The following is a 13,031-nucleotide window of genomic DNA, read 5'->3' on the forward strand; positions in this document are numbered from 1 at the left end:
GGAAAGAGGTACAGCTGGCCTCATAACAGACTAGAATTGGAACCGGAAAGCTGAGGAACCCAGAGTTCTCCCTATCTCTTTGTGTTTCAAATAGAAAGTTAAGTTATTCTGGTGCTGCAGAAGAGGAAGATCCAGACTATTTTTGCAGATGCAAGAAGCAGTCTCGTAGGTTCAAGGGTACACAGCCCTTAATGAAATTAGCAGTGAGTTTAGATTACAGAAGTCCACCAAGCCAAATAGTAGTGATGTTTGTACTCTCAGAAATCATACTGGTTTTGCCAGTTAACTGACTGTAGTACATTGCTAAACTCTAGGATTGCCAGTTTCCATTAGACTACCATTCAGAATTTGAACTTTTCTTTCTGGGAACATATGTTTTGTAAATATATATACACATTTTCCTATTTTTTATGAAATCTGCATTATGTATAGTAAAATACAGAGTGTGATACAGATTTATTCATATATTTTCCATATCATGGATATGTATTTCTCATATTTGGGAATATACAAATTCCCAAGTGGTGTGTGTATGCACATGCACGCCTTTCTTTTTGGTTGGGGTAGGGGAACAGCACAATTTTATTTTAAAATTAATTTACTTTGATTTTATTTTGTGCCAGATTTTTCTTGAAACCATATGGGCATCCTAGCAAAATTCTACCTATGGAGCCCTAAGGCTATTGTTGTCATACAGGGAAAGCAGGATGCTGTGATGATTTGCAGTATGTCCTCAAACAGTGTCTGTGTTTGGCTTCTCCCTGTGTACTGCCTGACAGTGGACTGTTTAAGAGCTGGAGCTAGAATATTAGGTTGTATTTTAGGACAGCTCTTGCCCACATTTCTGGCTTATTTTGTTCACCTAGCAATAAAAAATAAATTTATATTAACTAGACAGGCAATTTCCTGAGAATGTGTTTCAGGAAGATCTGGCTTAAGTTTTCTTGCTTTGTTGTTAGTGCCCTTATGTGAGTTAAAATAGCAAATTCTAAATCCCAAGATTACCTTCCTATTCCAAACTTAAACATCTCTTTGTTTGTACATATTTACTTTATTATTCAGTTCAAAGAATATTATGTCAGTAGTTCAGAAAACACAGGCATACCTCGTTTTCCTTTACTGCACTTCACAGATAATTGTGTTTTTTACAAATTGTAAGTTTGTGGCAATTCTGCATCAAGCAAGTCTGTCAGCACCATTTTTTTCCCAAAAGCATTGGCTCACTTCATGTCTCTGTGTCACAGTTTAGTAGTTCTCACAATATTGCAGACTTTTTCATTATTATAATATTTGTTATGGTATTCTGTCACCAGTGATCTTTGATGTTACTACTACAACTCACTGAAGGTTCAGATGATGGTTAACATTTTTTAGCAATAAAATATTTTAAAATTAAGGTATATACATAATGCTGTTACACACTTATTAGACTACAGTATAGTGTAAATGTGACTTTTATATGCACTAGGAAACCAAAAGATTAGTGTGACTTGCTTTATTGTGGTGGTCTGGAACTGAACCCTCAATATCTCCAATGTATGCTTGTATCATGTAATATAATCTAAAGCCCAACAACAGAACTTTCTGAATTATTTCTTGTTCTAGATAATCAATGTCAGCATTTATCCTAGTGGTATGGCTAAAAATCCGTTTGTAAAATGACTGCTTTAATTATATGTACTCATATATTTAATGATCAATGCAAGTACTCACAAAGACCAGGATTTATGGGCAGAATTACATTCAATTTAGGTCTCAAATTTTAGAACAGTTTAGTTTGCTAGTTTAATGTCCAAACTGGTATGGTAAAGAGATGGTTTCTTTTATTGAGTCACTGTCTTTCTCTTATGTTCAAGCTCCTTCTTCAAAAGCATCCCTGGTATCCCAGTTCTTCCAAGATTATGTCTCCAGTTGCTAGTTGCTCTGTCCAGCCTTTCCGTTGATCTGCAGCCCAATACTTGGAGCCCTTTATGTGCTGCAAGACAATCTGATGACAATCACTTGCTTGTGGTGGTACAACTAAGCCAAAGAAGTCATTTATAACTGAGTAGTTAAAAGTATGTGAACTATGTATGGAGCCTGTCTGCATGGGTTTGAATTCCAGCTCTACCATCTTTAGCTGTATGAATTTGGAGAAGTCATTTAACCATTCTGTGTTTCAGCATCCTCATCAACGATGGAGATTATAATAATACTCATCTTATAGGGTTATTATGAGTATTAAATTACTAAAAGCATTTAAAGTACTTTGAACAGTACCTGGCACATAGTAAGTACCATGTAAGTGTTTGCTATCATCATCCAGGCAATAGGCCTTTGATACGAGATTTTGTGTAGATGGTAGCAACAGTCTATATGTCCTTTACTTACGTGGGACAAGGAGAGAAAGGTGATTTGAATTACTTGCATTTCCCCCCAATCCAAGGAGGAAAGGGATAGCAGTGGGCCTCCAGGAAAGTCACATTTACTACAGTGTTCTGCCTCTACACAGGCCTTTCCCTCTCCAAAGCATAACTTCTCCACCCTTCCCACATCTTTGTCCTTGCTTATCTCCAATACTTCTCAAAGGAGAAACAAAGAGAGCTCTTTTTATTTGGCAGAAGAGAGGTTATAATAAAAGGACCCATTAGAGTTCATGGATCCCATTTGTTAATTATGTTACTACTTTTCTGAGTATTGCTTCCTGGAGTACTACAACACATTACTCCTGTTGTGGATCTCTGTAACATTACGTTCTTTCCTGAATTGCTGTCAATCACCAGATGAATACTATCTGTATATCGGGCATTTCTCTCTATTTTTATTTCCTCCTGTCATCTTTAGCCTACCTCTAAGTACCTACCTTATCCACTCCACTGCTGATCTCCCATTTTATAGTGTTAATTATTATTCTAATGTTTTCTGAATGAAATTGAATCTGCTATATTTTAAAACTAGTTTATTTGTTGCACTTCAGTATTCCATAATTAATATTCTCTTGGGCTTCCCTGGTGGTGCAGTGGTTGAGAGTCCGCCTGCCGATGCAGGGGACACGGGTCTGTGCCCGGTCCGGGAGGATCCCACGTGCCGCGGAGCAGTTGGGCCCGTGAGCAATGGCCGCTGAGCCTGCGCGTCCAGAGCCTATGCTCTGCAAATGGGAGAGGCCACAGCAGTGAGAGGCCCGCGTGCCGCAAAAAAAAAAAAAAAAAAAGGATTCTCTTGTGCTGCTTTATTGAAAAAGCAGGGCAGGGATTCCTAATTTTAGCTTTGTAACACTTAAGATCCTATATCCCTTCCAGAATACCTTTTTTTTTTCAGTGATTGATATTATAACATCAGACATTCATTCATGGGGTTAAAATGCTGTCAAATCTCCCTTTAAAATATAGATTTCTCTGAATATTTAGTAAATCAGCACTGAGTCAGGAGATCAATGTCCTAGTCTGTGCCACATGACTAATTAGCTATATATTCTTGAGTCCATCAGCTGAAAACTTTTTCAGAAGTATACAGTTTAGTAATTCAGAAGTCAGTCTTTCTGGGTTTAGATTCTGATTGTACCATTTAATAATTATTGAGAAGTTACTTAATCTCTCCAAGTCTCAAATTCTTTATCTGTAAAAGAAATAATGATAGTAATTGTAGCATAGGATGGCTGTGAGGATTGAATCCGATAATGTACATAAAGCACTTAGCATGGTTCTGTGGCACATTGGAAGCATTCAGTAAATATTAGTTTCTATAAGTATATATTACATATCTGGGAGGGAGGCACATTGTTGCCTTTTCCACCTTATCTTAGAGTGGAGGTTGGCAAACTATGACCCAACCCAAAGCCGGTCAGTGGCTTCTTTTGTATAAAACAGCAACAACTACAACAAAAAAACAAGAATATGCAACAGGGACCTAAAAAGCCTAATATATTTATATTGATGTTTATTATCTGGCCCTTTGCAGAAAAAGTTTGCTGTTCCCTATCTTACTAGGATTGCCAAGAAGCTTTATGAAGTAATTGTAATAAAATTCCAGATTCCCATACAATAAAGTGGGTTATGAATGTCTTAATACTAATTACTTTATTAATGATAAATGGTCAACCTTGTCCACTTAAAAGGTTTAAAATAATAAATTAGATGTGGGAACAATAGAGAGAAAAGAGGTGAGATTCTTTGGTACCATGGGCCTTTGAGGGAGGTTGCAATGGGGAACCAAAGCCAAAGGCACTGGACTCCTAAAAGGAAACAAGTCACCCAGAGTAGAAACTCCTTAATTGAACGTGACTAAATGTACTCTTCAGCTGTTTTCTGTAGAGCATACTGACATGTTAGGCAGAACTCTCAAGGCTAAGATGTCATTCTCTAGTATACCTATAACATTTCCATTCCTTTCATTGAGTTTGTGTCTCCTGAGACACTTGGGGTTATTCCCAAACCTGTTTGATGCCATTTGAATTTCTTGTTTTGATAGCATGACTTAATGACATATCATATAAACCAATGATACATGAAGTATGAAAAGAATTTGTTGTTATAATGAAAACTAAAGTGAATGTTTTAGAGAGATTAATAAGGGAGGGGCACTTTTTTTGAGCATTTTTTTTAACTTTTTATTTTATATTGGAGTATAGCCGATAAACAATGTTGTGATAGTTTCAGATGCCCAACAAAGCAACTCAGCCATACATATACATGTATCCATTCTCCCCCAGACTCATATCGGGAGAGGCACTTTTAAAATTGCTGTTGAATTCAGGGACTTCCCTGGCAGTCCAGCGGTTAAGACTCCACACGTCCAATGCAGGGGGAACAGGCTCGATCCCTGGTCGGGCAGCCAGGATGCTGCATGCCACGTGGCATGACCAAAAAATAAAAGATAAATTAAAAACTAAAGTAAAACTGCTATTGAGTTCAGTTTAGATGAAACAATATGAAAGTTTGAGGGGAAATTATAAAAGTCTTAAATTATTCTATACTTCAGATTGCTTCATAAAATTTTTAAATTTCTTCACTTCAGAGAAGTTTGAACTAAAAATCATAGACAGGGTATATGGGTATATATAGTTTTTGCAAGAAATAGGAGGCTCCAATCAGCAAACCCACAATAAAAACATAAAGATTGGCCTTGTATGGTCAAAGATTTGTGAATGAATACATATTTATTTTTTTAAGTTAGAATAAAATGATTATGATATAGACAAATCATTTTTAAAATTCTCTCCTAATTTTTAGATTAACCAAACAACTATCAGTCCTCATTGTACTGGATAACAGGGCATCCATTACACTTCACAAATCATTTTTTAACTTAGGAAAGACTAATCCTATGAAAGCTGTAGTCAATGTATGTCAAAATGGATGTCTCAAGAGAAAGCTAACTTACCATTTTTAAAGTTTATGTTCTCTAAAATATTTGCAAAGTGTAATGGGTAATGGTGACAGCACCAGAAAATTTGGATTCACTGCTCTGGGTTTAACCCTTATTCAGTTATGTTGAATTAAAAGGAAAAAAATATATTCTTGGAGCAAGAGTATTTAAAAAAATAGTCCTAGTGAAAAAATGTTTATTTAGAGTTTCTCTGAGTAATCCAGGCCATTATTCTGCCTGGAGTAGTGAATCCAGTTCATCTAAAATCAGGAAGTATTGAATAGCAATGTACTATAAAGCAAGAGCAAGGGGGAAATTAGGGCATCTCTACAGAGTCAGAAGCAGCCTTGTCAGTTGAGATTAAATTTAGTCAAAAAGAGAAAAAAATTTTGATGTGTTGGAAAATGAAAAATCTGGTGAAGATTTTTAATACACCATGCTATCTACAGCATAATTTTTTAAACTGAGGCTTGTATCTGAATTCCTAAGTTTCTGTCTTAAGGGCAGGGTAATTAATGGCTAGCATGCTGCTTAGTTTAAACATTGCTGTTTAGCATGTTTAGTTCAAGTCTTCCATATCCTTAACTGACTTTTTGTCTACTTGTTCTGTTAATTACTGAGAAGAATGTTGATGTCTCTAATATAATTGTAAATTTATCTACTTCCCCCCTCAGTTCTATCAATTTTGCTTCATATATTTTGAAGGTTTGTTATTTGGTACACACACATTTAGGATTGTTATTTCCTCTTGATGAATTGACCCATGTTTCATTATGAAATATTAGTCTTTACCCCAAGTAATATTCCTGTTGTGAAGTCTTTTGTCTGATGTTAATAGGGCTGTAAGGTCGGATCTTAACAAACGGCACCGCGAAACAGAGGAAAGCTTCAAGTGAGCTTTATTAAGGGAGCGCTCCCGGGCGAGGTTCACTGGTCCGAGAGAAAGGGGCCAGAGAAGTCGCACCCGGGCGAGGGTTGGGCAAGATTTTATAGGGGAAGAAGGGAAAGGGGTGTGGTGAATCTGGGAGGGCGCAGGGTATTCCATATTTGGTGGTCTTTTCGGGTATCCTGGGGGACCGTTAGTCCCGCCCCTCGAAAGGCGAGAAGGCTGGGCCGGGTTCAAAGTCCCCAGGTCAGTTCCTGGAACTGGGTGGTCCGGAAAGTCTCCAGGTCAGTTTCTGGAACTAGGTGGTCTGGAGAGTTTCGGTCTGATGCCACCTGTGAATCTGATTGTGTTCCCCTGCCTCGGGCCAGTTGGCCTTACAAGGGCCACGCCAGCTTGCTTTCTTTTTTAAAAATTGAGGTATAATTGATATATAGCATTGTATTAGTTTCAGGTGTTTAACATAATGAACTGATCATCACAATAAGTCTAGTTAGCATCCCACTCCAGCTTTCTTATGATTAGCATTTAGATGGTATATGTTTTTTCATCCTTTTACCTTTAGCCTCTCTGTGTCTTTGTATTTTAAATGGGTTTAAAATTAATTTTTTGTAGACAGCTATAGTTATGTCTTGCTCTTTTATTATCTGGTCTCATAATCTCGCCTTTTAATTGGAGGATCTAGATTATTTATGGTAATATAGGTATTAATGTGTTGGAATTTAAGGCTACTGTTTACTATTTGTTTTCATTTTTTCTTTGTTTTCTTTTTCCTCTTTTCTTCTTTTCTTTGTATTAATTGAGAATTTTTTTTTTTTTTTTTTTTTTTTTTTGGGGGTCCGCGGGCCTCTCACTGTTGTGGCCTCTCCCGTTGTGGAGCACAGGGTCAGGACGCGCAGGCTCAGCGGCCATGGCTCACAGGCCCAGCCGCTCCGCGGCATGTGGGATCCTCCCGGACCGGGGCACGAACCCATGTCCCTTGCATCGGCAGGTGGACTCTCAACCACTGTGCCACCAGGGAAGCCCGAGAAAAAAGATTTTTTAATGGTAATCCACTGTTGGCACATTGGCTATATTGTGTGTGTGTGTTGTTTTTGTTTTTTTAGTAGTTACTTTAGGATTTGCAGTATGCATTGTTATTACCATTTACCTTCAACTAATATTATACACCTTTATGTATGATGTTAGGACATTTTCCCCCTTCTGTCCCTTGTGTTATTGCTGCCATACATTCTATATATACTCAAAACCCCACTATAAATTTTAATTTATTTTTTAAACAATTATTTTTAAAGTAATTTTAAAAATGAGGGAAAAAGTTATACTTTAGTTATATTACCAGTTCTGACACTTTCAATCTTTTGTGTAGGTCCAGGTTTCTATCTGTTATAATTTTCCTTCAGCCTAAAGAACTTTCTTTAAATTTCTTGTAATAGAGTTAAGCTGGCAATGACTTTTCTCAGCTTTTGTTTGTCTAGAAAAGTCTTCATTTAGCCTCCATTTTTGAAAGATATTTTTGCTGAATACAAAATTAAAAATTTGTATTTCTTTCAGTGCTTTAATCATGTAATTTCATTGTTTTCTTGGCTGTGTTGTCTCTAACAAGAAACCTGTGATCATGTCTAGCTTTGCATGTCAGTATTTGATGTACCTTTTTCTTTGGCTGCTTTACAGTTTTTTTCTCTATAATTAGTTTTTAGCAATTTGGTTATATCTTGTGCTTTTGTTTATTCTGCTTATGATTTATTGAGCTTCTTGGACCTGTGAGTTTGTAGTTTTTATGAAATTTGGAAATTCTACAACTGTTATTTTTTTCAAGTTTTCTTACCATCCTCTTCTTTTTCTCCTTTCCACATGGGACTCCAATTATGTTATGTTAGTCCCAAGCTCGCTTAAGCTCCTTTTTTTTAACCAGTTTATTTTTTCTCCCTATGTCTTATTTGGATAATTTGTATTGCTATATACACAGGTACACCGATCTTTTCTTCTTCAGTATCTAATCTTTTTAGTCCATTCATGAATTTTTTTTCATTTCAGATATTGCATATTTCATCTCTAAAAGTTTTGTCAGGTTTTTTAAAAGATATCTTCATTATGTTCCTTATTTAAAAATCCTTGAGTGTATCTATAATAAGATCTTATTTTATTTATTTATTATTTATTTATTTATTTTGGGCTGTGTTGGGTCTTCGTTGCTGCATGTGGGCTTTCTCTAGTTGCAGGAGTGGGGGCTACTCTTCCTTGAGGAGCACAGGCTTCTCATTGCAGTGGCTTCTCTTGTGGCAGAGCACCGGCTCTAGGCATGCAGGCTTCTGTAGTTGTGGCACATGAGCTCAGTAGTTGTGGCTCGTGGGCTGTAGAGCGCGGGCTCAGTAGTTGTGGTGCACAGGCTTATTTGCTCCGCGGCATGTGGGATCTTCTGGACCAGGGCTCAAACCTGTGTCCCCTGCATTGGCAGGCAGATTTTTAACCACAGTGCCACCAGTGAAGTCCCTATAATAGCATTTTTTTTTTTTTTTTTGTGGTACACGGGCCTCTCACTGTTGTGGCCTCTCCTGTTGCAGAGCACAGACTCCAGACACGCAGGCTCAGCGGCCATGGCTCACGGGCCCAGCTGCTCCACAGCATGTGGGATCTTCCTGGACTGGGGCACGAACCCGTGTCCCCTGCATCGGCAGGCAGACTCCCAACCACTGCACCACCAGGGAAGCCCCCTATAATAGCATTTTTAAATGCTTTTTCTGCTGACTCCATCATTTCTTTCATTTCTGGGTCTATTTCTATTGACTGATTTTTCTCCTGATTATAGTTCATATTTTGCTACTTCTTCATGTACCTGATAATTTTTTATTAGATTCGGAACATTATGAATAGTATGCTGTTGAGTGTTTGAATTTTGTCGTCTCTGTTTTAAAAGTGTTGAAGTTTGTTTTAGCAGGCAATTAAGTTATTGTGGATCATCTTCAGCTTTTTGAGATTTGTTTTTAAACTTAGGGTGGCTCTAGAGTAACCTTTACTCTGAAGGGTGGATAGCTCTTCTACTGAGGTGTGACCCTTCTGGGACCTAGGAGCAATATTCAGTCCTTGCCAGAAGGAACTTGATCTGCCTGCCCTGTATGAACAGGCTTATAGCTCCCTGACCTTTATTCTTTGCTGGGCTTCATGAAGTTTTACCCTATGTGTGCTCAGATTGTGTTCAGATGAAGGCTTAACGGGATCCCTCCTCTAATTTTTGGAGCTCTTTTTCTTAAGTTCCTCTTCTATTGTACTGTGCCCCGTAAATTCCAGCTGACTCATTTTCCCGAACTCCCACATTTGTCTTCTCAACTCAGCAAGACAGCTAGGCTCTGCTTCTGTTTACCTTCCCTGTGCCATGATCTAATTGTTTCCAGGAAGAAAAGTATTATGATTGTAGGGCTTGTCTCATTTGTTTTCTTTCTCTTAAGGATCAGAGTTCTGTACTGCCTTTTTTCTCAGTGTCATATTTTATTCACTTTCCTACTTGTTAATGGAGGTAAGGCAAGTCCCATACTTGTTATCTTTCATGGGTGGAAGCAGAAACCCTAATTTTTTCTTGATATACTTTATTTTTAGAACACTTTTAAATTTACAGAAAAACTGAGTACAGAGAATTCCCATATGCCCCCACACCCAGTTCCCTTATTATCAACATCTTATGTGTGCATCTTAGTATAGTACGTTTGTTACAATGAAAGAACCAATATTGAGACATTGTTATTCACTAAAGTCCATAGTTTGTTCAGAATTCATTAGTTTTTGACTAATGTCTTTTTTCTATTCTAGGATCCCATCCAGGATACCACATTACATGTAGTGGTCATGTTTCCTTAGGCTTCTCTTGGCTGTGATAGTTTCTCAGACTTTCCTTGTCTTTGATGACCTTGACAGTTTGAGGAGTCCTGGGCAAGTATTTTGTAGAATGTCCCTCAGTTGTAGTTTACTTAATGTTTTTCACATGATTAAATGAGTTATGAATTTTGGGGAGGAAGTTCACAAAGATAAACTGCCATTCTTATTACATCATTTCAAGGGTACATGTAATCAGCATGACTTATCACTGTTTATGTTAACCTTGATCACTTGCCTACACTAGTTTTTTTTCTGGTTTCATCACTGTAAAGTTACTCCCCTCTCCCCCATCTCCCATTTCTGTACTGTACTCTCTAGAAGTAAGTCACTGTGTATAGCCTACACTTAAAGGATGGGGAGTTATGGTCCACCTTCTTGAGGGGATAGTATCTACCTAAATTATTTGACATTCTTTTATACAAGAAATTTGTCTTTTCTCCCCTCTTTATTTATTCAGTCATTTCTGTATGTCAGCATGTACTCATGGATATTTATTTTGTACTTCAGCTCATTTTGGTACTTTGGTTTGTAATTTGGTTTATCTTGCATTTTGGCCTATTTATTTTTTGCTGAAATTGTTCCAGTTTTAGTTATGGGAGCTCCTTCAATTGGTTCTTGACATACAACACCCCCATCAGTGTGTGTGTGTGTGTGTGTGTGTGTGTGTGTGTGTGTAGCATTTCTTTACTTACTGACACTAAAAGATACTCTAGACTCATCTGTCCTAGAATCAAATATTTCTCTAATGAACCCTGATTCCTTTTATTCTAATGGTATTAGAAACTACTGTTTGGACACTGGGTGTGCTTGTTGCTAGTTCTTTTAGATCCCCTCAGCTGACAGAGCAAGGAAGTATATGTGTATATATTGATCTTCAGATATGCACATATCTATAAATATTTCTGTATGAATCCATCTTTATTTGTATTAAGCTAAAAATGAATTCATTGTGAGATCTCCAACACTAATCACACTAACACATTGATCGTCCTACTCTTACCTCCTTGATTGTCTGTAATCTTCCAGTATAGCAGTGAGAAACTGGCTTTCATCATCCAACATCTAATACTTAATCATTCAATTCCAGTATTCATGTATAGTGGTTTCAGAATTGTTAATCCATACCTGCATGGGAAGCAACTTTACCAACTAGAGCAGGGGTACCCTACCCCTGGGCCACAGACTGTTACTGGTCCATGGCCCATTAGGAACTGGGCCACACAGCAGGAGGTGAGCGGCGGGCAAGTGAGCGAGTGAAGCTTCATCTGTATTTACAACCGCTCCCCATCACTCACATTACTGCCTGAGTTCCACCTCCTGTCAGATCAGCAGCAGCATTGGATTCTCATAGGAGCACGAACCCTACTGTGAACTGCACATGCGAGGGATCTAGGTTGCACACACCTTATGAGAATCTAATGCCTGATGATCTGAGGTGCAGCTGAGGCAGTGATGCCAGCACTGGGGAGCAGCTGCAAATACAGATTATCATTAGCAAAGCGGCTAGGCTGCACAGAGAACATAATAAATCAGTTGCTTGCAGACTCATATCAAAACCCTATCAGTAAGTGGCAAGTGACAATTAAGCTGCATCTTAGAGAGTAGACTGGACATAAGCAATGCACTTTGGGTGTCACTGTCTCCCATCACCCCCAGATGGGACCATCCAGTTGCAGGAAAACAAGCTCAGGGTTCCCAGTGATTCTGCATTATGGTGAGTTGTATAATTATTTCATTATATATAACAATGTAATAATAGAAATAAAGTGCACAATAAATGTAATGCGCTTGAATCATCCCGAAACCATCCCCCGCCACCCCCAGTCCATGGAAAAATTGCCTTCCACGAAACTAGTCCCTGGTGCCAGAAAGGTTGTGGACTCCTGAACTAGAGTACACTGCTTGTACTACACAGTTCCTTTGCCTTTATTCGTACAGTCTATACTCATTTCCAAAGTTATTTAGGCCAGTACCTTCATCTCCCACTCACTTCAATGAGGTTATTTCATACATTTGTAATACAGTTAGGTAATTTTGTCACAGTCTGCATCCTGGGATCTCCTGACCTCCTCCTAATTGTTCTTGTTTTAATTAGCATACATTAAGTTTCACTTGTACTATAAAGTTCTGTGGGATTTTTTTAAACATCTTTATTGGAGTATAATTGCTTTACAATGTTGTTAGTTTCTGCTATATAACAAAGTGAATCACCTATATGTATACATATATTCCCATATCTCCTCCCTCTTGCATTTCCCTCCCACCCTCCCTATCCCAGCCCTCTAGGTGGTCACAAAGCACCGAGCTGATCTCCCTGTGCTATGCAGCTGCTTCCCATTAGCTATCTGTTTTACATTTGGTAGTGTATATATATGTCAGTGCTACTCTCTCACTTCGTCCCAGCTTGCCCTTCTCCTTCCCTGTGTCCTCAGGTCCATTCTCTATGTCTGCATCTTTATTCCTGTCCTGCCCCTCGGTTCATCAGAACCATTTTTTTTTAGATTCCATATATATGTGTTAGCATACAGTATTTGTTTTTCTCTTTCTGACTTATTCACTCTGTATGACAGACTCTAGGTCCATCCACCTCACTACAAATAACTCAATTTTGTTTCCTTTTATGGCTGAGTAATATTCCATTATATATATGCGCCTCATATTCTTTCTCCATTCATCTGTCAGTGGACACTGAGGTTGCTTCCATATCCTGGCTATTGTAAATAGAGCTGCAGTGAACATTGTGGTACATGACTCTTTTTGAATTATGGTTTTCTCAGGGTATATGTCCAGTAGTGGGATTGCTGGGTCACATGGTAGTTCTATTTTTACTTTTTTAAGGAACCTCCATACTGTTCTCCATTGTGGCTGTATCAGTTTGCATTCTCACCAACAGTGTAAGAGGGTTCCCTTTTCTCCACACCCTCTCCAGCATTTA

General features: G+C 38.1%; 1 protein-coding gene across 2 annotated transcripts in view; it reads left to right on the top strand.

Annotated features, from left to right (window-relative positions):
• LOC103072540 (BTB/POZ domain-containing protein 8) overlaps nt 1-13,031 on the top strand; it is a 74,731-nt gene that overhangs the window by 22,506 nt on the left and 39,194 nt on the right. The window lies entirely within an intron of this gene.

The sequence above is a fragment of the Lipotes vexillifer genome, unplaced genomic scaffold (assembly GCF_000442215.2).
Source record: "Lipotes vexillifer unplaced genomic scaffold, Lipotes_vexillifer_v1.1 scaffold490, whole genome shotgun sequence".
Taxonomy (NCBI): domain Eukaryota; kingdom Metazoa; phylum Chordata; class Mammalia; order Artiodactyla; family Lipotidae; genus Lipotes; species Lipotes vexillifer.